Genomic DNA, 25,020 nt, shown 5'->3' with positions numbered 1-25,020 from the left:
AGGTGTCTCATAAGCTACCACTCTGTGATCTCAGAATAGTAAATAATTTAACTGTAATGCAAATCAGAATGAAAACAGTGGTAAAACGGGAGTAAAAACAGCATGCCATTGGAACACATGGAATGGAACAATCACAAAATGCACATTGTCATATTAACGGATACATGTAACAAAAAACAAGCCAGGTGACCTATTTGTATAAGAGCATAGCCAAGGCAGGGTTTCCATGCCCCAACCTTTGTTTGGACTCTTGAGTCACACAGCTTATCCAGTTATAGTCCATGACATGTTCTCTTGCCTATCTTTGCCTCCTGGATCTTGGCAACGAAGACAGCAAGTGAGGGAGGAAAGATCAAAACAAAGAAAATAAGCTTAGAAAGGAGCATCGTGTTCCTTCAGAAAAGCACTACAGCAAATGAGTTCAAGAAAAATGATTCTTAGGCATTTGCATTCATTAGTAGTTCATTCCTAGGTACACCTGTCGAGGTGAGCCATTTTGACTATAATTTCCAATACTCTACTTTAAGATCCTCACGTTAGTCCCTTGCCTTATCTCGTCTCCTAATTAACCAGAACATTTGAACCTGTGTTTGCCATTTAATCCTACCTAATGTCAATATTCTAATTTTCCTCTAGTAAAAATACTCCTAAATGCTATTTTAACTGCTCCCTCAAAGCTTATTTGGACTATTATAACTGAATTTATTTTTCCAACCATTGTTCATCCTTTCCATTTCCCTAATTTGTGACCCTTTCACAAATACCTCTGTGTAGCTCCCTAATTCATGGACCCTTTTATTATTTACCTCAGGTAATCAGTTTCCCGGAATATAGCCACAGTCCACAAACCTAATATTCATAGCCCTCTTGGGACTACCTGGAATCTGATATGAGCATCGCTGCTGGCAAGTTATATAAAGAGGTTTGAGGACAGGGGTGCCTGGGTGGCTCAGTCAGTTAAACGTCTGACTCTTGGTTTCAGCTCAGGTCATGATCTCAGTTTCATGAGTTCTAGCCCTGTGCTGGCAGCGCGGAGCCTGCTTAGGATTCTCTCTCCCCCTTGCTCTCTGCCCCTCCCCCACTCACACTGTCTCTTTCTCTCTCAAAATAAATAAGCTGAAAAAAAAACAGGTTTGAGGACACATGGGACATAAAGAGTCAGGTGCAAGGACGTTCACTGAAGCATTGTTTATAACAGAAAAAGACTAAATAAATTCCAGACAGTTAAATGTAGCAGGACACAACCATACTCTGCACTACTATGAATGTTTCATGTATGAATGGACAGTTTGTCTCAGGTTGCATTTGCCAGAATGGAGCCTGAGACAAGGATTCTTGTGCACATGATTTACTGGGGAGGTGCTCTCAGCAAAAGGGAGTTAAGTCCAGCAGGATGGGACCAGGGTGAAAAGCTAGGCAAGAATTTGGTCTTAGCTAGAGACTAGCCTCAGTCTGATCCCATGGAGATCCTCTGGAGTATAAACTGCTCCAGAGTATTTCCCCCCAAACCCCAACTTGAGGAAACCCTTTGTACCCCCTTGTCCATCGGTCAAACAGTTCTCAAAATGTTTGAGTTCCTTTCTCCAGTGCACAGTTGCCCAAGTGAATGGCCCTGAGTCCTCCTGGAAAAGGACTGGAGGAATCACTACTATACATACTTGAAGCACTACTGCACGTCCTTCCTCCTGGGGACTTGGACTCCATTCAATCCATGGGCTCCACATCTGCAAACTGACTTATGTCCAACAACTCAGCAAGAGGTCATGACTTGGTATTGGAGCAACTATCTTCAGCCTCCGGACCAAACCTGGATTGCTTTTGATTTTGCAGATTGAGCAGTGTCCCTGTCATCTGCCCATCTGTTTTGCCCTTGGGGATGCTATATTAACCTCTATAACTCCCGCTAACTCAGGCCCCCTTGGCTGCCACTCGGACCTAGCTCCTTAGTATGACTCTCGCATCAACCTAGCTTCTGGCAGGGGAGCAGAGCCACCTGGCGTCAGTTACTTCAGTCTCCCCATCATCCCCATTGCTAGTTCTGAGCTCAGCTCCGTGACTGCTTTTCCTACGGTCCACCCCGGCCACCATGCAGCCTGCAGACGAACTTCTCAGTCATGCTGGTGTCCTTCTGACCAGCACGTACCTCGTGGCCTTGGTGAACAGCGTGTTTCCCTGAGCCCTTCTGTGCAACACTATCCTCCAGGAGCTCTTCTGGCCTCACGTAACATCCATCCACCCAGCAGGCTCCACTCGGAGCCTTCTAATCCACTGTCTGTAATGACAATTCAGGTATTTCTACCCAACTCAGCCAACATGTCTTCCATGCTTCTGAGCTCCATCCTAGCAGCATGTCTGCACTGTCTTTCAGGGCCTTTGCCAGGGTGTGAGATCCTATATCCCAGGAGAGTACTCCTATATTTACAAAGATCTTCTATGCAAATTTGTGTTCTACCACTCCTGATTAAGCAAATTCCTTGCCCATATCTACCATCCCAGCTGCCGCTGTTACATTTTGACTCCATGCTGCAATTTTTACAGGGTATTGTTCGTGTCCTATCTTAGCAGGCACAGAACATCCCCAACTGGGTGACACTGGGCTTTAACCCTAGTTATTGGCCTACCATCTGGGAGGAGTAGGACAGGGGACAGGCACATGCTGTCTTCCAAGGGAGAGGCCTCTGTACTGTGTTCAAACAAACAGGGTGTGCTAGCTCTTAACAGAGAGGAGTGGGCCACTTCTACAGGCCCAGAGGGTTCAGAGAAATATAGGAATTCAAGGTTTCCAAGCCCTAAAAGTTCCTCTCTCATATGTCAGAGTCCCATTCTTTCCCAACCAGAGCCCTCACCTTGGCATAGTAGACCTGCCTTACATGGGATTTTAACCACCCTTGGAGACGGACTACTCTTAGGATTAAAGTTCCGGGCCCAGTCATTCACTTTCTCTATCATCCTGCAGGAGGTGAGCCTCTGTGTATGCTGCCAAAGAGGTTCTGTGGCTTTCACACTTAACTTTAAATTGCCAGCTAATCACTTTCAGCTTTTTGTTATCTTTTGCCAGAGTGTCAATCAAACTTAGGAGCAGTCACCAAATCCCATTCTTTTAAAGATTACTATTCTCCCTGAGGTGCCTGGGTGGCTCAGTAGGTTGAGCATCCAACTTCGGCTCAGGTCGTGATCTCGCTTTTCCTGAGTTCAAGCCCTGCATTGGGTTCATTGCTGTCAGCCTGTCAGTGCAGAGCCCACTTCAGATCCTCTGTCTCCCTCTCTCTCTGCCCCTCCCCCACTTGCTCTCTCTCTCTCTCTCTCTCTCTCTCTCAAAAAATAAATAAACAACAACAAAAGATTACTATTCTCCCCATATTTCTCAAATATCTGATATATCCCAATAGCTGATTTATTCCTTCCCACCAGTGAAAGTTTTAACTGCACTGCTACATTGTGTCTGGGACTATCCATGCTCCACATACTACCAGTACAGGGTCCTCGATACCAGCCAGGTAGTGAGTGGGCCAGGCCCAAAATTCCATCAAAACACCCTCTTCCACAGACCACTCCTGGCACCAACTGCCACAGGGTCTGGCTTCTCCAGGAAACAGACCTCGAGATGAAGGCTAGTGCACAGGACGTTTACTAGGGAGTGCCTTCGGGATCATCACCTCTGGAAAAGAGGTGGCCAAAACAGCACTAGGCAGAGGGAGAAAAAAGTGAAGCTATGATATGGTTCCCATGAAGGCCCCTGCCAACCCCACAGTAGGCTCTATAACTAGAATGTCTGGTTGTCCCACACTGGGCTAAAAGGGCTGGGCATTTATACCCCTGAACTTATTAGTCATTGGATGTGGCCTTCCCTTAGAAGGAGGCACGATCTTAGACAAAGCAGTTTTCTTTAGCTGAGGCAATCCATAAAGAAGGTGGACTCTCAAGGGATGTCCAGATGCACTCCCAGCAGTTGGAGGAATAAGGTCTTCATTGCTGAAAGGAGACCTGGGTGGCACATTACAACATTTGTCACATGCACTGATGGCCATACCATGTGAATATAAACTTTCTGATCTGCCTGCCTATGGGAATGGAAAATAACACCTTCACTAGATCGGTAGCCACAAACACATGGCTGTGTGAAGATATCACATCTGACAGAGCAGTAGGTACTACTTAGTAAAGTCTGTGGTACTTCATATTGTCACCTGCCATGATTCATCTGTTTTTTTTTTTTTTCTTCAGGGCCACAGTAGTGAATTTAACAGGTATCTGATGGGGGTATGCACTGTGTAAGTCTTTGAAAGCACTAAATTCTGCAATTCTTCCTGGGATGCAATATGGTTTTTAGCTTCTATTTACTTTACTTATTATCTTGGGAGGTGGGAGTGAGGAGTTTCTGGGGCTTCTATTTGGCCTTTTCTACTACAATAGCTCTTACCCTACTGGCCAAAAAACCAGTGTGAGGGTTCTGCCAACTGCTAAGTTTTTCCAATCAAATTATACAGCCTGGAACTTCTATCAAGCGGTCAGGCAGTCCCTAAACAGCAGTGCACTGGCAGCAGCTAGGCTGGCTTAAGACACTTCCATAGATTCGGCCAACAAGAAGACAATGAGTCCAAATGCATACAGTCAGTGTCTTCCTTATATAGGCCCCAAAAGCAAGGTCATCATGATGCCAGCGCTCCACATCCCAACTCCCACAGTATGACATTGAAATGGAGGGGCCAGATGACAGATGATGTGAATGGTGGGTCATTCTGTTGTGCAGGACCCACCTCAAAACTAACAGCCAGGCAGGTTATACTGCAGCTATCCTTAAGGGGACTGTGTATGTGAAAGAAAGCTCTATGACTCACCAGAACCAAGGAGGCAGATGGGAGGCCAGCCACCATGTAGCAGCCTCCCAGAAGATAGGGAGGTAGATGATGGTCCTGTAACAGCTCCTCACAATTGCCTATCTTGCCGTGTTCCAGAGAGGATCACAGGGCATTCCTCTACAACGTGAGTCAGACTGTGGTTGAGCCTGTGCTATGTGGCCTATGTGGAGATGTTCAAGGTCACCAGAACACCAGGACAGAACCATTCCCCTACACCCACAACTAGAATGAAAGTTCCATGAGACCAAAGTCTGTACCTGGCTTGTTCATTGCTACATCTCCAGGACCTAGAATAGTGCCTGACACATAGTGGATGTTCAGTAAATACTTAATGAGTGAACAACTTATGAGTGAATGAATGAACAAGGGTTTATAAAGTCTGCTCTTCTGGAGAAGGAGGTGTCTGCCATCCTTCTTGCTGCTTCAAAGTGAGACCCATGTCCTTTTCTTTCCTGGTTCTTCTTTAATGATTTACCTCCGCCACTGCTATTCAATTTGCTTACACTACTAAAAGCAGACCCAACAAATTACATTTCTGAGCTGTTCCTTTACTCCTCTTCCCTCTTCCTCATTGAACAGTCTTGATGCCAGAACCAGTCTCTGAAAAAATTGGATTGACTCTGTTAGAATGACCTTTCTACTAGAGCACTGTGATTCTCAACCATGGCTGCACCTCGGAAGTAGCTTTAAAAAAAAAAAAAGCAAAAAAACTGTTTCCTGGGCTCCACCTCCAGAGAGAGACTGATTTAATTACTCTGTTCTAGGGCCAAGACATGAGTAACTTCTTTTAACTCCCTAAGTGATGTGAAATGTACAACCAGGGCTAAGAACCACTGCCTTAAGTGGAGTGTAGGCTTGTAACCTACACCAAGGCTGCTCTTCAGACCTTAAATATGTTTAACAGTAACAAAAGATTTCATTCTATAAGAGAGAGAGAACAATTAAATGCAAATGGCCCCAGGAGAGGAATTCAACTGACCTAAAGATAGTGGCATTTGAGCACTGGCTCCTAAAATCAAATGACCTGGGTCAGATTACGACGCTACCACTTATCAGCCAGGTGATCCTGAACTAACTTCTCTAACATGCAAAAGTACTTATCAGTATGCTTGGCATGTAACAGGTCCTCAATGTATGTTTATTAACTCTGAAGATAAATCTCTGAGCTCCATCTGTAAATTGAGGGTAATATCTGCCTGCCTATCTCCTAGAGTTGCCATGAGACTGAAAATAGGTAATGGCCTTACAGGCACTTAAATATTTAGGTGCTCTACAAACAGAAAGTACAAACATTCTTCTTTTATGAAAATGTTAAACATACATCACTTTCTAAAAACTCTTCTAAGAATCTTCATGCCTGTGGTTTTGCAGAGTCTTACAACAGCACTGAAAGTAAATTGGACAGTAAATTAACTGGTAAGAAAACTGAGACAAGAGGGGAATCCAGGTGGCTCAGTCGGTTAAGCATCTGACTCTTGATTTTGGCTCAGGTTGTGATCTCATGGTTCGTAAGATCAAGCTCTGTGTCAGGCTCTGCGCTGGGCAATGGTACCTGCTTGGGATTCTCTCTATCCCTCTCTCTCTGCCCCTCTCTCGCTTGTGCTTTCTGTCTCTCTCTTGAAAAACAAACATTTAAGAGAAGAAAAGATTCTCTCTCTCCCTCTCCCTTTGCCTCTCACTCTTGCTCTCTCTCAAAAAAAAAGGGGGGGGGGTTGAAAAAAGAAAAGAAAACTGAGACAAAGAGGTTGTGTGATCCACACAAGGCTGCTCAACAAAACAAAGGCTGGATCTTAAGCCCATTAACTCAAAGGCAGAGATTCTTTTCCCCAGATGACTCTCACAAAAGGTCCATTAATAGATCCCCCGAAATGAGTAGCTTGGTCATCTGATCAGAGCTCTGTTGGGTGTGTTGTGACAATTTCTTTTACTTGTCCCTTTCAAAGAAGGAATTGTACCTGAGGAAATCCAATCAATATTCCCCAGTCCTTAGGTACATGGTTAGTTTGGTTTTTAGTTTCCCTCGATCTGTTTTCTCTTATAAAATATCAGCAACCATGCCGTTGGTACATTAATCAAAAGAAAAAGAAACCTCTCCCACTCACCACCATCTCGTTTGTTTATTACCATGTGCCACTTTTCTAATTTCAACATGAAAAACAGTGAAAATGGCAACACTAAAGACTGATAGCCACAAGATGGCAGAATTTACCATTTCATTTTTTCCTTGCTTACATCATTTATTCATTCATTCATTCAACAATTATTGAGTGTCTACCATGTGTAGAGCACCATTCTAGGGATCAAAAGGATTATAAAAGAGGCACACTATGTGATATGGTTCTTGATAAGCTTGATAAGCTTGATAAGCTTGGGGTGAGGGCAGTCTATAAAGAAGAAAAAACACACATAAGAACATTTATAAGAATGGGGCACCTGGGGGGCTCAGCTGTTTAAGCATCTGACTCTTGATTTTGGCTCAGATCATGATCTCACAGTTCATGGGTTTGAGCCCCGTGTTTGGCTCCACACTGAAAGCACGGAGCCTGCTTGGGATCGTCTCTCCCCACCTCTCTCTGCCCCTCCCCTGCTCGCGAGCTCTGTCTCTCTGTGTCTCTCAAAATAAATAAGTTAACTTTTCTTAAAAAAAGAAAATACACATTAATTTGTGATTAAAGGTCAAATGAGTGATCTAGACTGCTGTATGACTTTACAATGAGCCAGAAAGTCTGCATGGAGGGGATAAGAACTGAGCTGGGGCTTGAAGGATAGGTTGAAAAGAAAAAATAGATCCCAAGCAAAGGGACCATTGTGGATCATGCTACTAAGATAAAAATTAGCAAAACATGTGTCCAGGTCAGTGATGAGACTAACCTGGTTATAACAAACAGACACTGAGTAAACAAGATGGAAATAAATTAGATCTCCATTGATTTTGCTGGAATGATGCCCACCAGAAAAGATAAAGTTATCTATTGAGTCTGCCAATAACTGTAGCCTTTGGGCAGGCAATTTGGTCTAGCCTCAGTTTGATCGTTTGTAAAATGCACAGGTTGGACAAGATGACTTCTAATAGTCTTTCCAAATCTTATAAAAGAAAGAAAAAGACAGGGAGGCAGGCAGGGTTGTGAGAAGGGAGAGAGGAAGGAAAAGAAGAAAGAAGAATGGAGGAAATGGAGGAGGAAAAAGAAAGCTGATTCTAAGTTCTTTAGCAATTGCTGTATGGCTTTGAAGTATTTCAGTTGCAAACAAGAACAGTGCCAATATTACCGGTTAGGGCTTGGGCTCTCCTATTAGGTAGACTTGGTCCAAGTCTTAGATTAGTCACATACTGCTTAACGGTAGACATGTTAGCTTAGACTCTATAAGCTTCAGTCATTCATTCACCAAATATATATGTAACACCTTATGATATGTTAAGCCTTATGCTAGTTATTGGGAACGGGATGATAAACAAGACAGACAAGATCCCTTCTCCAGAGCTTACAGTTTTGTAGGTGAGACAGTCCAAAAATAAGCACACAAAAAACTAGATAGATGTGTAATTAATAACTGTAAAAGTACAGAGTGTTGTGAGAGGCAGATAGCCTCAAAGCCTAACCCAGTCAGATAGGTCAAGGGTTTCCCCAAGGAAAGATGAGCCAAGCAAAAAGGAAAAAAGCATTTCAGATCAAGTGAACAGCATATGAAAAGGCTTTAAGACTAGGAGGAACTTGGCATAGCAAATAACTAAAAGGCAACTGTAGCTAGAGCACAGAGAACTAGGTGGATGATGGCAGAGAGACCAGGATATGTAAGTCAACACACTGTAGCTTATATAATGTCCTGAGGGTCGTATGAAGCCTGTAGACTTTATGCTAAAGCCACGAGAAGTCTGTTTCCTTCTTTGTAAAAGAGGGGATAGTAACACATCCTTCAGAGGGTAGTTGTGAAGATTAAAGGGCATCACTGTCCTCTGCCATCCAATACCTCCATTTTTCAAACATTTATTTTAAGAGAGAGAGCACACACCCAAGGGAGGAACAGACAGAGAGGGAGACAGGGAATCCCAAGCAGGCTCCACACTGTCAGCACAGAGCCTGACATGGGGCTCAATCCCACAAATTGTGAGATAATGACTTGAGCCAAAATCAAGAGTCGTGATGCTTAACCAACTGAGCCACCCAGGTGCCCCTGGCATCTCCTTACTAAATCTATCACCAAGTTCTATCAGCACCACCTCCAAGAAATTTGTCACCTCCAAAATATGTTTCCATCTCCACTGCCACCACCCTGGTCTAAGTCACCATCTCTAGCCTAGACTATGGCTAATTGGTCCCCTGACTTCCACTTTCGCTACCCTCCAATCCACTATCCCTGCAGCAACTCAGGTGATCTTACTAAAATGTAAATCTGATCATGGCACACCTTTGCTTAAAACCTTCCAGTGACTTCTCAGTGCTCTTAGCACTAAGACCAAATCCTTAAGACATGTGCTAATGCCGTTCCCTTCCCTGAGATGTGCATTTCAGCTGCAGACTCCCACTCCCTGTTCACCTACTTCATTCCAACTCATCCTTACTTCTCTTCTTCAGGGAAGCCTTCCCTGATCCCAACCCACCATCTATTTCAGGTTCTTTTGTTATTTGCCCCCTGAGAACCATGTTCTCTCCCTTCTGATCTCTTATCTCTGTAATTACATAGTCATCAGAGCGATCGTTTAATGCCTGTTTCTGCCACTAAATTATAAGCACAAGAAAGCAAAAAACATGTATTTTTTGCTTACTTCTGTATCCCCAGAACCTTGCCCAATCTTTGACATGTAGAAAGCACTCAATGAATATTTGCTACAAATAAAAACTAATACTAACAATAATTGTTATTATTTGCTTATATTAGATAATATTATAAATGTGCTATTTCAGGGGCATCTGGGTGGCTTAGTCAGTTAAGCATCCAACTCTTATTTCAGCTCAGGTCATGATCTCACAGTTTGTGGGTTCGAGCCCCACGTAGGGCTCTATGCTGACATTGTGGAGCCTGCTTGGGATTCCCTCTCTCCCTCTCTCTCTCTCTGCCCAATCCCCACTCACACACTCATGTGCACTTTCTCTCTCTCAAAAATAAACATAAAAAAATAAAAATAAATAAACGTGCTATTTCATTGATAGTTATCCCTACAGGAATCAGCAAGAGGGTAGCACAGACTACATTGTTAGTAAGTAAATACCCTACCACCTTTTTTCAGGGCCCCTATTTCTATATTTAAATCCATTATTACATTCTATCTCTAGCTACCACCAGGCATGGTTATGAGACTCTGAAGTCAGACTAGACCTAAATCCTCATTCTGCTACTATCTTTGTGACTTCAAACAAGTTGGCCTTTCTGGGATGGAGTTTGTTCTCAGATTCATGAGGCTTTAATGAGATCATGCATGTGAAGTGCATAGTACAATGTCTGGAATATAACATGCACTCAATAATATACTGTTAATATCATACAGATTGTTTAAGCTGAACAAGTACCCATTAAAATGTACAGCAAAAGCGGACTATCAAAGGACCTATGATGGCATGCTATCTCAGCCTGCTAGGGGAAAAACTCCTTCGTGATACAGGTACATGACTGAATCTTCCTGTAATCTCGAGAAATAAAGGGAACTTTGAAGGAAGCAAAAAAGGCTACAGATAAGGTTAAGTCAGAGGCCTCGAAGAATTAAAAGGTGTCGTTTACCTTATGTGCTAGTAAGTCATCTCGAATGCAAAAACAGTAGAGCAGGCCCCAAAGAGTTGGCTTTATCAATGGTAGCAAATCTCTGAGAAGACCAATATAAAATGTATACTTGATCTTATCTATTCTTCTTTGGACTTTTGTGTTCCTGATTCGCCAAAACTGACTACCTTGAGGAAACAACTGTCCATGTCCTTTGAGGAACTTAGCTAACAACCCATTTTCCTCCACTCAAATGTTATCTAATGTGCTTAAGCCATTGCTGCTCCTATGGATAGATACCTTTAAAAAAGGGATCCTAGGGGCACCTGGGTGGCTCAGTCAGTTAAGTGTCCAACTTCAGCTCAGGTCATGATCTCACAGTTCATGAGTTCGAGCCCAGAGCCTAGAGCCTGCTTCAGATTCTGTGTCTTCCTCTTTCTCTCTGCCCCTCCCCTGCTCATGCTCTGTCTTTCTCTCTCTCAAAAATAAACATTAAATAATAATAATAATAAAGGGATCCTGGGGTAGGAAAAGCCTTCATGATCCAAAGGATTGAATCTCAAATGGTGGAATCTAAGAAAATAAGACATGTGATGCAGGAAATAGATTCAGGAAGAGCACATTGCCCTGTGTGCTTCAAATCAGGCAGTGGTTAGGAGCAGCTGTCTGGAATCAGATGGATGAGATTTCAAATCCAATTTCAAATCCTAGATCTGCAACATACAAACTGGGTAACCCAGGTAAGTTAATTAAACCCATGTCCTCAACTGTAAAATGGGGATAATAAGGATCTATCTTACAGGTTGTTAGAAAGATTAAATGAGATGACATAAAGTCATCCAAGAAGAGTCTGGTATAATTTGAGTGCTCACATATTTTTATTATTTAATCCCATCTGGTAACTGAATAGAGCCAGCCATGGTATTCTTTTCTACAACCATGGTGGGCTCTTCCTAGAGAGCCCTGGGGCCTGTGTGGATTCCCACCCTACTTGTATTCCAGGCACAGGGTGGGCAGAGCACCAATGATGGGAAGCCCAGACCTCTGGCCACTGGTCCCACTTGACCAGGAATAATCACATGGAGGACACAAAGGGGGAAACTTAGAAAGACAGATGAAACTCCTACCTCCCCCAATAAAAAATAAAAGCACAATTCAATATAACTATGCCCAGATTTCTGCTGGCAGAAGTTTGCACACTAATGTTTTACATAAAGGCCACCAGATCAATTAACATCCTGAGTGCTTAAAGGAGTGGGGTAGTGGGAAGTAGGTAATGGGCAAGAGTTTCACTCTCTCCCAACCCCCACAGCAACTATGTGAATGTCCCAGACACCACCTCCCTTCTCAGCAAACCTCAGATTTTCGGACCCCTTTAGTCTGTTCCCAGAAACCACAGGTGGTTTCTGCTTCTGTTGACCTTAAAAAACAAAGGAGCCAGTTATTTTTACCAGCAAAATGAATTTATTAGGAATAGCAGAGGAATTGCAATTCAGGACAAGCAAACTATGGCAAACCATAGGCAAACCCAGAGAACAGAGGAGAGGGTTCTGCTTTTACAGGGGAAGAGAGGAAGCTGGGAGGGGCTGTTTCACTGAGTTCTCACTGGCTGGGCTGTTGTTGAGCAAGGAGAAATTCTTCCTTCCTCAGGCTGGGGTACATATAGTAAGCTGCTTCCTGCAGGGAAATGTGAGATAGGCTTCTTACAGCAAGTGGTAATGTGTGAAAGGTCTCCCTTCAGGGCTTCCTGACTCCATTTTAAATGAGGTTTCCTTTACAGTAAAACCTTGGACTGCAAGTAACAGAAAAGCAAACATTTCTAATAAATTTTAACTTGATAAACAAGTGATGTCTTGCAATATGAGTAGTACAAGACGCTGAATATCACATGATCACAACTGAGCCAATGGTTCTTCCTCTCTCTCTCTCTCTCTCTCTCTCTCTCTCGCTGCAGGATTGTGGGTGATCACCTCTCATGCTCGGATGCTTGGTCTCAAGCCACGGTGTTTGGCAGAAATCAGTGATTTTTCAGAACGCTGGAAGGTGCCGATAACTGGCACTAGTGTATTTTTTGTCACTTCAAAGCACCTCTGGACAGTCCTTTCCTTCTCCATACAAGAAGAAGCATCAGAATGCTTTGCTTCATTCTAGGTCAGGCTGCCGGCAGATATAGCCCTTTCCTCTGCTGCCTTATTGCCAGTTACATTAAATACAGTATATGGCAAGACTTCATTAATACTGTACTGTAGTCAACATCCATGCAAGCATATACAATGGCCCCCATGCAGAAAAAGGTTGAAAAGAAAGGCGGTAAGAAGGAGATGATTATGGTGGAAGTTAAGAAGGAATCATTGAGGGGTGCCTGGGTGGTTCCATCGGTTAAGTGTCCAACTTCAGCTCAGGTCATGATCTCACAGTTTGGTTTGTGAATTCAAGCCCTGCGTCGGGCTCTGTGCTGACAGCTCGGAGCCTGGAGCCTCCCTCGGATTCTGTGTTGCCCTCTCTCTCTGCCCCTCCCCTACCTATGCACTGTCTCTCTCAAAAAATAAACATTAAAAAAATTTTTTTTTAAAAGGAGAAACAGGGCACCTGGGTGGCTCAGTTGTGTAAGCGTCTGACTTTGGCTCAGGTCATGATCTCGCGGTCCGTGGGTTCGAGCCCTATGGTGGGGTCTGTGTTGACAGCTCAGAGCCTGGAGCCTGTTTCGGATTCTGTGTCTCCCGCTCTCTCTGACCCTCCCCCATTCATGCTCTGTCTCTCTCTGTCTCAAAAATAAATAAACGTTAAAAAAATTTTTTTAAATAAAAAAAAGAAGAAGGAAATCACTGAGAAGTACAAAAGAGGTATGCAAGTGGCCAAAATTGCAAGACTTCATAAGAAGTCTACGTTGACCATTTGCACAATATTAAAGAAGAAAGAAGAAACAATGGGACTAGATGCAGCAAAAGGAGTCACGAGAATATCAAAGAAATGGCACGTATTCTCAAAAATGTAGAAAAGTTGCTTCTGGTTTGGATAAATGAGAAGCAACTAGCAGGTGATACAGTGACCAAGAACTTTTATCTGCAAGAAGGCAAAGGCCTTGTACACCAACCTCATAAGTAAACTGCCAGGTACATCAACAGAAAATTAAGAAGTCTTCAAGGCAAGCAGGAGATGGTTTGATAACTTTAAGGGGAGAGGTGGCATCCATAGCATTGTGAGGCACGGGCAGGCTGTGAGTTCGGACGCTAAGGCAGCTGAGGCATTTGCTACTGAGTTCCATAAGATCATGGTTTCCAAGTGTTACCTGCCGGAACAAGATTTTAACTGCAATGAGATGGGGCTTTTTTGGAAAGAGATGCCAAAGAGGACCTACATTAAAGAAGAAGAGAATGCAATGTTCGGTCACAAGTCCACAAAAGACCATCTCACCATCTTGCTTTGTGCTAACGCAAGTGGAGATTTCAAAGTCAAGCCCTCGCTTGTGTATCATTCCAAGAATCCATGAGCCTTCAAGAAATGCAAGGTGCAGAAGAGCCAGTTAAATGTTATGTGGAGGTCCAACAACAAGGCTTGGGTCACCTGGATCTTGTTCATTGAGTGGATCAACAAGGTCTTCAGTCCTGCAGTAAAGAAATACCTTTTAGGAAAGAATCTGCCCCTCAAAGCCTTGCTGGTTATGGATAATGCTCCTGCTCATACTCCAGGCTTTGAGGATGACTTACTGGAGGAATCTTAGTTCATTAAGGTCAGGTTCCTTCCTCCCAACACCACTCCAGTCCTCCAATTAATGGATCAGCCGGTCATTTTGAATTTTAAAAAGCTTTACACCAAAGCACTATTTCAGCAATGCTTCAAGGTGACTGAAGGAACAAATCTTACCCTCCAAGAGTTTTGGAAAAATCATTTCCACATCGTGAACTTCCTCAAGATCATCGATAAAGCCTGGGATGGGATCACCAAGAGAACCCTCATCTGCTTGGAGAAAACTGAGGCCTGATTGTGTTCTCAGACATGACTTAGAGAGGCCTGCTCATGAACAGGAGCCACAAGTTGTCGATGAAATCATAACCCTGGGGAAGATCATGGGACTAGAGGTGAAAGAGGATAAGATTCAAGAGCTGGTGGAGGAACATGGCCCGGAGCTAACCACCATCAAACTGATGAATCTGCATTGTGAGCAACAGCAAGAGGTTATAGAGGAGATCTCATCTGCAGAGGAGGAGAAAAAGGTGGAGGAATCCCTCACTCCAAAGGAGATTAGGGAGATGTGTAAAATGTGGGAAACAGTGCAAAATTTTTATAGAAAAGCACCACCCAAATAAGGCTGTAGCAGTGCAAGCGATGAAATCTGTTTAACGACACTGCAATGTCACATTTCCACAAAATCCTCAAAAGGAGGCAAAAGCAAGTGTCATTGGATAGGTTCCTTGTTAAAGTTGCACAAAAAGAAAAAGATTCCATTGAGCCAATAGATAGCAGTGATTTCGTTAGTGATAGTGAAAGTCGTCCTACACAATAATCCTCCTCTCCCGTCTCCCTCACACCAGCCACGAGAGTTCTCAAAGGTAAGTGCAGGTTATTTATCTTTCTTTATATTTTATGTTTTATTATTTTGAAGTGTATTACAGTATTGTAATCATTTTTTATGAATATTTTTGGGTTGTGGGATGAATCATCTGAGTTTCCATTCTTTCTTATGGGGAAATTCGCTTTGATATAGAAGTGCTTTGGATTACAAGCATGTTTCCGAAATGGATTATGCTTGCAAACCAAGGTTTTACTGTATTTTCATATTTCCCCCTTTTGATCAAGGTCTTTCTTCAAAAGCATTGCTGAACAGGAATCAGGGTTGTGATTTTTTGGTGTTTTTTTTTTTTTTTTTTCATATTTAGTGGTTTCGTCCCCTTGGTGCCAGAAAGGACCTTCCTTGGTGGTCACAACCCATATCAAAGGGAAAGTGGATAGATTGGAAACCACTGAGGTCACGTTTGAGTAACAGGGAAGGGTAGGAGGGAGAACTGTCAGACATTTCCCCTCTGAGGTAAACGCTGAAGATCATCTTGAAGCACTAAGCTAGCATCACCCTATTAGGCATGTCGTTTCTACAAAGGTTTGACAGGCAACATGTATAAAGTTTAAAAATGATTACATGGGGTGCCTGAATGGCTCAGTCAGTTAAGTGTCTGACTTCGGCTCAGGTCATGATCTCACGGTTCATGGGTTCAAGCCCCGCACTGGCCTCTGTGCTAACAGCCTAGAGCCTGGAGCCTGCTTCAGATTCTGTGTCTCCCTATCTCTGCCCCTCCCCTCACTCACTCACTCACACTCTCTCTCTCTCAAAAAATGAATATTTTTAAAATGTTTTAATAAAAATAAAAATGATTAAACAGAGTAAGATGAGGAGCAGACATTCTACATGGAACTGTCCCAGCTTAAAAGGGGTCTTTTGGGTTTTTTGGTTTGTTTTTTTTTTCAAATTTTTATTTAAATTCTACTTAGTTAACACAGTGCAATATTGGTTTCAGGGATAGAATTCACTGATTCATCACTTACATACAACACCCAATGCTCATCACAACAACTGCCCTCCTTAATGCCCATCACCCATCTAGCCCATCCCCCATCCCCCTCCCTCCATCAACCTTCAGTTCTCTATGTTAAGTCTCTTATCGTTTGTCTCTCTCTTTTTTATTTCCCTTCCCCTATGTTCATCTGTTTTGTTTCTAAATTCTACATAGGAGTGAAATCATATGTTATTTATCTTTCTCTCACTGACTTATTTCACTTAGCATAATATCCTCTAGCTCCATCCACATAGGAGCAAATGGCAAGATTTCATTCTTTCTGATGGCTGAGTAATATTCCATTGTGTGTGTGTATATATATGTGTGTGTCCAGTGTGTGTGTGTGTGTGTGTGTGTGTGTGTGTGTGTGTACACACAAACACATACATATATGTCATCTTCTTCATCCATTCATCAGTTGATGAACATTTGGACTCTCCATAATTTGGCTATTATTGATAATGCTGCTATAAACATCAGAGTACATGACCCATTTGAATCAGTACTTTTGTATCCTTTAGGTAAATACCTAGTAGTGCAATTGCTGGGTTGTAGGGCAGTTCTATTTTTAGCTTTTTGAGGACCTTCCATACTGTTTTCCAGAGTGAACGCACCAGTTTGCATTCCCACCAACAGTGCAAAAGGGTTCCCTTTTCTCTGCATCCTCACCAACACCTGTTGTTTCTTGTGTTGTTAAATTTTAGCCATTCTGACAGGTGTGAGGTGGTATCTCATTGTGGTTTTGATTTGTATTTCCCTGATGGTGAGCGATCTTGAGCATTGTTTCATGTGTCTGTTAGTCATCTGGATGTCTTTTTTGGAAAAATGTCTATTCATGTCTTCTGCCCATTTCTTCACTGGGTTATTTGTTTTTTGGGTGTTGAGTTTGATTAAGTTCTTTGTAGATTTTGGATACTAGCCCTTTGTCTTCTATGTCATTTGCAAATATCCTCTCCCATTCCACAGGCTGCCTTTTAGTTTTGCTGATTGTTTCCTTCGGTGTTCAGAAGCTTTTTATCTTGATGAGGTCCCAATAGTTCATTTTTGCTTTTGTTTCCCTTGACTCCAGCAATGTATCTAGTAAGAAGTTGGTATGGCCAAGGTCAAAGAGGTTGCTGCCTGTGCTCTCCTCTAGGATTTTGAAGGTTTCCCGCCTCACATTTAGGTCTTTCATCTATTTTGAATTTATTTTTGTGTATGGTGTAAGAAAGTGGTGTGGTCCAGTTTCATTCTTATGCATGTTGCTGTCAAGTTTTCCCAATATCATTTGTTGAAAAGACCATCTTTCAACAAAGGATATTCTTTCCTGCTTTGTCAAAGATTAGTTGACCATATAGTTGTGGGTCCATTTCTGGGTTTTCTATTCTGTTCCACTGATATATGTGTTTGCTTTTGTGCCAGTACCATACTGTCTTGATGACTACAGCTTTATAATATAGCTTGAGGGGCACCTGGGTGGCTCAGTTGGTTAAGTGTCCAACTTCGGCTCAGGTCATAATCTCATGGCTTGTGAGTTCAAGCCCTGCATCAGGCTCTCTGCTGTCAGCACAGAGCCTGCTTCAAATCCTCTATCCCTCTCTCTCTCTGCCCCTCCCCCACTGGCTTTCTCTCTCTCTCTCTCTCTCTCTCTCTCTCTCAAAATAAATAAAGCTTAAAAAACAATAATAATATAGCTTGAAATCTAGAATCATGATGCCTCCAGTTTTGTTTTTCTTTTTCAGGATTACTTTGGCTCTTCGGGGTCTTTTGTAGTCCTATATAAATTTTAGAATTATTTGTTCTAACTCTGTGAAAAATGCTGGTGGTATTTTGATGGGGATCGCATTAAATGTGTAGATTGCTTTAGGTAGCATAGACATTTTAACAATGTTTGTTCTGGGGCACCTAGGTGGCTCCGCTGGTTAAGCGTCTGACTCTTGATCTCGGGTCATGTCATGATCTCATGGTTTGTGAGACTGAGCCCCATGTCAGGCTCTGTGCTGACAGCCTAGAGCCTGCTTGGGATTCTCTCTCTCCCTCTCTCTTTGCCCTCCCCCTGCTTCTTGGGATTCTCTCTCCCTCTCTCTCTCTCTCTCTCTGCCCCTCCCCTGCTTGTGTGTGCATTCTCTCTCTCTCAAAATAAATAAACTTAAAAAAAAAAAAACGTAAGTTCAAAAAAAAACTAAGAAAAAAAATGTTTGTTCTTCCAATCCATGAGCATGGAATGCTCTTCCATTTCTTTGTGTCCTCTTCAATTTCTTTTACCAGTGTTCTATAATTTTCAGAGTACAGATCTTTTACCCTCTTTGGTTAGCTTTATTCCTAGGCATCTAACTGTTTTTGGTGCAATTGCAAACGGTATCAATTCCTTGATTTCTTTCTCTCCTGCTTCGTTATTGGTGTATAGAAATGCAACCGATTTCTGTACTTTGATTTTATATCCTATGACTTTGCTGAACTCATGTATTAGTTCTAGCAATTTTTTGGTGAAGTCTTTTGGGTTTTCTACATAGAGTATCATGTCATCTGTAAATAGTGAACGCCTCTCTTCTTCCTTGCCAATCTGGATGCCTTTTATTTCTTTTTGTTGTCAGATCACTGAAGGCTGACTTCCAATACTATGTTAAATAGTAATGGTGAGAGTGGACATCCTTGTCTTATTCCTGTAAAGTGGTCTTTTCTAAAAGCCTTACAAAGAGAAGCTAGCTCATTTGTATTTTCCTTGGGTTCAGGGGAACAAAAAATATTTAAATAGCGAAGAATAGGGACGCCTGGGTGGCTCAGTCGGTTAAGAGTCCAGCTCTGAATTTTGGCTCAGGTCATGATCTCATGGTTCATGGGTTTGAGCGCCACATCAGGCTCCACACAGAGGCTGCTTGTAATTCTTTCTCCCTCTCTCTCTCACCCTCCCTCCCCCCACTGCTTGCACGCTCACCCTCTCTCTCAAAAATAAACTTTTAAAAAAATAAATAGGGAAGAACAGATCAAAGTTTCTGGTATGTCAGATCCAACAGTCAGAAAGGTTCCCTTTTTGCAACAGATTGGGCCATGAAAGAAAGGGAGAAAATAAGGTAAGAAGCAGCAGCAAGAAAAAGGTATACAGGTCTGGCCCAGTCATCTTGGGAAAGCTGTCTCCTTCAGGTGTCGTCTGCTTCAATTCCTGGAAATCTTTATTTCCAGGTCATCAGCTGACATGCAGATCTAGTCAGGGTTTGGTGCTTTCTTTGGATGTGACACATGGGGGGCGGTGCCTGGCTGGCTCAGTCGGAAAAGCATGCAACTCTTGATCTCGGGGTTGTGAGTTCAAGCCCCACATTGGGTGTAGAGATTACTTAAAAAATAAAATCTTTAAAAAAAAAAAAAAGGTGTGACACATGGATCCAAGAGTCATTTCCTTGGAGTTTGGCAGCAGAAGGGTTGGTTAACAGTACCTGATAGGGGCCTTTCCAACAGGGTTGAAGAGAGTCTTTCTGGAAATGTATTTTCCAACAGGTGAAATCTCTAGGCTGCAAGGCATGATGCTTAAGGTCTTTGTCTCCCAGGGACACACTGTGGAAAGATTGTTCTACTAAAGCATAGTTATTCTCAACAGAAGCAATTAGGCCTTTTCAATACTGAAGTATATCCTCCTTTACCATTTGTGGATCGAAAGAAGCAGGAGCCAAGTACACTGGCCATCATGTGATTATCTCAAAGGGTGAGAGTTTATAAGTTCCAATAGAGATAGACCTGAGATTTAGAAAAACTAATGGCAGTGCTTTTGCCCAGTGTATTTGAAGGGTCTCTACATATTCTTCTTAAGGATGTCATTAGTGTGTTTGACTAGCCCTGATGATTAAGGATAGTAAGCACAGTGGAAGTGTTGTAACACTGGCCAAACAGCACAGACCTGTTGAAGCGTTCCCTAGTCACTATGAAGTTCAAGAGGGATCCCCCAGGTAGGGATGATCTTTTCTAGTAGGATTTTAGCCACAAAGTGGCAGTCCAGTGAGAAAACATAGAAACCATTACCAAAACATAGTTATATGCATGAGATTGGGAGAAGCTGAATAAAACCCATCTGCCAAACTTTGAGTGGTCTATTGGGCAAATTAAAGTGTCGAGGAACAATGCAGACAGGTTTTCCTGAATCGTATTTCAGGCAGGTGGGGCAAGCAAAGTAGGCATTCTATGGCCTTGCTAATATTTACCCACTAGTATTGGCCCCAAAGGCCTCATAAATGTTTTCATTTTCATCAGAAGACCAATGACTGGATACATGTACAGTAGTCGTAATGGAAACTTTAGAGTCTCTGGCAACACTGGATTATTATTTGGCCCAACCCAGAGTTTTCTTTTCTTAATCGAACCAACAGTTATTAGGTTTCCAATATTGATTTTCCTTTCTGGGGCTGACTGTTGGGCATCTCTAGTCAATTTTTGAGATTATCATTTGTGCGGGGGATATCCCTTTGGATCATGACAGAAGTCTGGTTGTTAGTTCCTTTGAGAGCAGTGTTCTTTGTGGAAATATCAATAAGGTGGTTTCCTCCGGCCTGTAAGGAATCCAGTTTGGAATGTGCAGGGATCTTGATACTGGCCAAAGCATCTGGCAAGAGTATGGCACCTAATAATCCCTGAATATTAAGGCCATTTTTAATTTTGTCCCCACTGTACGTGAGGGAGCCTCAGTATTTCTATAGCATCCCAAAGTCAGGAGCTACCCCAAAGGCCTACATACTGTTGGTATAGATATTTGCAGTTTTGCCCTTGGTTAAAATGCAGGTCCAAGCAAAAACATATCATTCAACCTGTCGGGCCAAGGTAGCTGAGGGCAAAGCTGCTGCCTTGAGGACTTCAAAAAAATTGTAATAGCATACCCAACATAATATTTGCCATTTTCACCTTTTAAATAAGAACTACTGGTAAACCACAAGAAGCTCACTTTATCCAAAGGAGTTTGCTATAAGCCAACACGGGGAGTCATGAGTATTGTCCACAGAGAAGGAAGAATGGTGGCAGGGTTAAGATCATTACCACAAGAGAGTTTGGAATCCAATTTGCACAGTGGTCAGCCAGCCTGAGAAAACCTTGTAATTGGCTTAGTTTGGAGAAGCTCAGGATGCCATGAAGTCTAACTGGATCTAAATGTAGTCTTTGTTCTGAACTCAGGTGCCTCAAATATCAAACCAGAGTCTGAGTAAACTGCAGTGTCTCCTGGGAAGCTTTGTGTCCCTTTAAGGCTAACAGCCTGAACTGGTGAAGGCTGTCTTCCTGCAAAGCCACCTGAGAAGGGGAGCAGAGAAGCAAGTCGCCTAAGTATTGTAATAAAGCAGAACTTCCAGGTAACTTGGTATCAGCTAAATCCACTTTTAAGGTTTGGGAGAAGTAGGAAGGACTTTCAGTAAAACCCTGGGGCATTACTGTACAAATACACTGTTTTCCTTCCCCAAAAGGCAAAGAGATATTGACTGGCCTTATCCACAAAGAAATCAATCACAGTGAAAAATCTGATGGAGCAAATAAAAGACGTTGCAGGGTCATCTGATTCACCTAGTTGGCAATTTTAGTTGTTGCTATCAAATTCTAGAATTACTTCCCCCTTTCAGGAGAAAAAAATTGCAATATGATATTTTTCTACGAAATCTCAGCCCAATAAATGAATAGGGCAGAGGAACTAAGAAGAAGGAGTTATCTCTCAAAGGGTCTAAACAAGAAGGAATTGTTTTAAAGATAGGAACCTATTGGGACGCCTGGGTGGCTCAGTCGGTTGAGCATCTGACTTCGGCTCAGGTCGTGATCTCATGGTTTGAGTTCAAGCCCTGCATCGGGCTCTGTGCTGACAGCTAAGAGCCTGGAGCCTGCTTCAGATTCTGTGTCTTCCCTCTCTTCTGCCTCTCCCCGGCTCACGCTCTGTCTCTCTCTCTCTCTCACTCAAAAATAAATAAACATTAAAAAATTTTTTAAAAAAAGACAGGAACCTGTTGAGGTTTATTAGAGACCCCCACTACTTGAAACATTTAAGTACTCTGAGCAGGGGCTGTTTAAACAGTGGGGTTGTGGGCTGCCTGGGTGGTTCATTCAGTTACGCGTCTGACTCTTGGTTTCAGTTCAGGTCATGATCTCACAGTTTGTGAGTTCAAGCCCCACATTGGGCTCTATGCTGACAGCACAGAGCCTGCCTGAGATTCTCTCCCTCCCCCCCCACCTCCCTTCCTCCGCCCCTCCCCTGCTTGCTCTCTCTCTCTCTCTCTCAAAAATAAATAAACAAAAAAAAATTTAAACAGTGGAGTTGAGCACTGAGAGTGTACGTCTGGTGTCATAAGGACAGAGAGAGATCATCCCAAATCTGGAGAGTTTTTCCTCCAAGTTGGTGAAGAGGAAGGATTGAGAAAAGCCTCTGCAGTTCTTTTGAGTCCTGTAGTTGGGAGTTTGGAGGGCACTGAAAGGTCAGTTAGAGGGCTGAAGGCACCTGCAACGCTTATGTTTGGAACAATCTTCCTTCCAATGTCCTGTTTGTTTGCAATAATCGCAGAGACCAGGAGAGGGTTGGTTTTGTTTTATGGGCCTCCGTTTGTTGGGAGTTGAAAATTAAGGATTTTAGTGGTCTTCCTTGTAGTTGACTTCTCTAGGGTGTGGGTGGGCCAGTTTGCTAAAATGACTAAATCTGCGTGGACAGTGTCCCATTCCATCCTAGCCCTTTTAACTTACAAGAGGAAAATCCCAGTTCAGCGCTTTAATGAATACAGAGTTGAAGGGTAGCTGAGTGGATTCAACATCCATAGGGAGACCAGAATATTCCTTAGTAACAGTTTAGAGATGACAGTAATAGTCGTGCACAGGTTCATGGGTTTCTGGGAGCGAGTCTCAATCTTATTCCAATCAACAGTTTTGGGAAAGCCCTAGGGAGCCAGGTAGTCATTTAGCAATTTCCCAGCCTGATCATATAAAAAGGCATGGGGTTGATCTCTCATTTAAAGTTCTAAAGATTTTTCAGGATCATCCCAATTAGCTGTTTTCATCCAGCGTTGGGCCTGGCCTTTACCAACAAGCATGTGAACTAGCTGGTACAAATCTGAGGAACCTGGTTGGTAGGTCTAGATGACTATATTAAATTCCTTGTCAAATCTAAAAGGATCGTCAGTAACTCCAGCAAAATCTTTCACTATGGCTCATAGTTCAGCCTTAGTCCAGGGGACATGGGAAAGAAATTAGGGGCTTAGCATCAGGATTGTCCAAGAGTTTAATTTTAAAGGGGCAGGTTCTAATGGGTTCAGAGAAGGGAGAGGGAAGAGGTTCAGAGACAAAGGGGAAGTTCACTGAGAGAAATAGAATGAGGAAGCAGAGGATGTAAAGGAGGTGGGGACAGAGACAAAGAGGACAAAAGGGAAGAAAGAGCCCTCAAAAGGTTTTTTGCATTCTTTCTATTATTTGTTCACCTTGGTTAATTTAAAATGGTTTTTGTAGAAACAAGATTTTAGAGTCTTGGATACTCTTGGAAGCGTCAAGATATTAATTGAAATAGGTGTCCCATTCAGTTTGTTTTATTTTAGAGCTTCGAATTTGGTTCTAAGAAAGTTTGGGAAGAGGTGTGCCTGGGTGGCTCAGTCAGCTAAGCGTCCAATTTTGACTCAGGTTCGTGAGTTGGAGCCCCATGTGGGGCTCTGTGCTTACAGTGATGAGCCTGCTCTGGATTCTGTCTGTCTCTCTCTCTCTCTCTTCTGTGGATTCTCTCTGTCTCTATCTCTCTCTCTCTTTCTCTCAAAAATAAATATTAAAAAAAAAGTTTGGGAAGATCAAAAGTTCCCCATAACAGCCACTGGAGTCCTAAGTTATTCTGTGTTAACCTGGCCCAATTAGTTGAAAATGCACATGAGGAAGTACCATAGTTTTTAAACATAAAAACTGGCTGGGGTCCCAAAAGGAGGACCCTCCTGAGAAAATTTAGCAGATTGAGATCCCATTACTCAAAAGAAGGTTCAGGAAACAGATTACTCACCAGGAAAGACAACACCTTCACACACACACACACACAATTTTAACAGATCGAGAATAAAGTCGGAGAGCTCAACCGAAAGCAGGGAGCTCGGATCCGAGAAGAGACTTACCAAACTAAAAGGAAGCAGAGAGTACTAGGCACTCAAGTGGGTACTTCACATGGTTCTGAGGGTCATTAGTTCCTCAGGGGTTCATCTCTTTTGGGTCCCATCTGGGTCACCGTATAATGTTGACCTTAAAAAACAAAAGAGCCAGTTATTTTACCAGCAAAATGACTTTACTCAGATATAGCAGAGGAATTGCAATTCAGGGCAGGAAAACTATGGTTAACAGACAGATCCGGAAAACAGCAGAGAGGGGCCAGCTTTTACAGGGGAAAGGAGGAAGCTGGGAGGGGCTATTCCACTGCATTCTCACTGACCGGGTTGTTGCTGGACAAGGAGAAAATCTTCCTCCTGCTGGTGTAAGTAAGCTGCTCCCTCTTGGGGAGTGTGAGATAGGCTTCTTCCAGCAACTGGTAATGCATGAGAGCTGCCCCTTCAGGACTTCCTGACTCCATGATAATTTTTTTTTCATGTTTATTATTTTGAGAGACAGAGGGCAAGCAGCAGAAGGGTCAGAGAGAAAGGGAGACACAGAATACAAAATAGGCTCCAGGCTCCGAGCTGTCAGCACAGAGGCCGACGCAGGGCTTGAACCCACGAACTGCGAGATGATGACCTAAGCTGAAATCAGACACTTAACCAACTGAGCCACCCAGGTGCCCCCGACTCCATTTTAAATGAGGTTTCCTTTATTTCCACACTTCCCACTTTAAAGTCTCCAAACTTTTCCCAAGTCCTTCCTCCCAATCAAGATGTACCTGTTCATTCCCTCACAACTTCACAAGGTGTCAGTGCTATAATTCAGGGCTAAGGCACACTAGTATTTTGATGATTTTGTTTCCCATGTGCCCAACATAAGAG

The 25,020-nt window shown here is 42.9% G+C and overlaps 1 long non-coding RNA gene across 3 annotated transcripts in view; it reads right to left on the bottom strand.

The window, feature by feature from the left end:
• The window catches only part of LOC123595274, a 165,072-nt gene that overhangs the window by 121,059 nt on the left and 18,993 nt on the right, over positions 1-25,020 (bottom strand). The window contains exons 3-5 of one of the 3 annotated variants that reach the window (XR_006711104.1): positions 24,166-24,289; positions 13,645-14,155; positions 10,995-12,227 (exon numbers count right to left, since the gene is read on the bottom strand). This is a non-coding gene — a long non-coding RNA (uncharacterized LOC123595274). Of the gene's footprint in view, positions 1-10,994; positions 12,228-13,379; positions 14,156-24,165; positions 24,290-25,020 lie in introns of those variants that run through there. The other 2 variants (XR_006711103.1, XR_006711102.1) reach the window with 2 other exon arrangements.

The sequence above is a fragment of the Leopardus geoffroyi genome, chromosome X (genome assembly GCF_018350155.1).
Source record: "Leopardus geoffroyi isolate Oge1 chromosome X, O.geoffroyi_Oge1_pat1.0, whole genome shotgun sequence".
Taxonomy (NCBI): Eukaryota; Metazoa; Chordata; class Mammalia; order Carnivora; family Felidae; genus Leopardus; species Leopardus geoffroyi.
The sequence above is the reverse complement of the archived record's forward strand: the minus strand, read 5'-3'. Positions and strand labels throughout refer to the sequence as shown.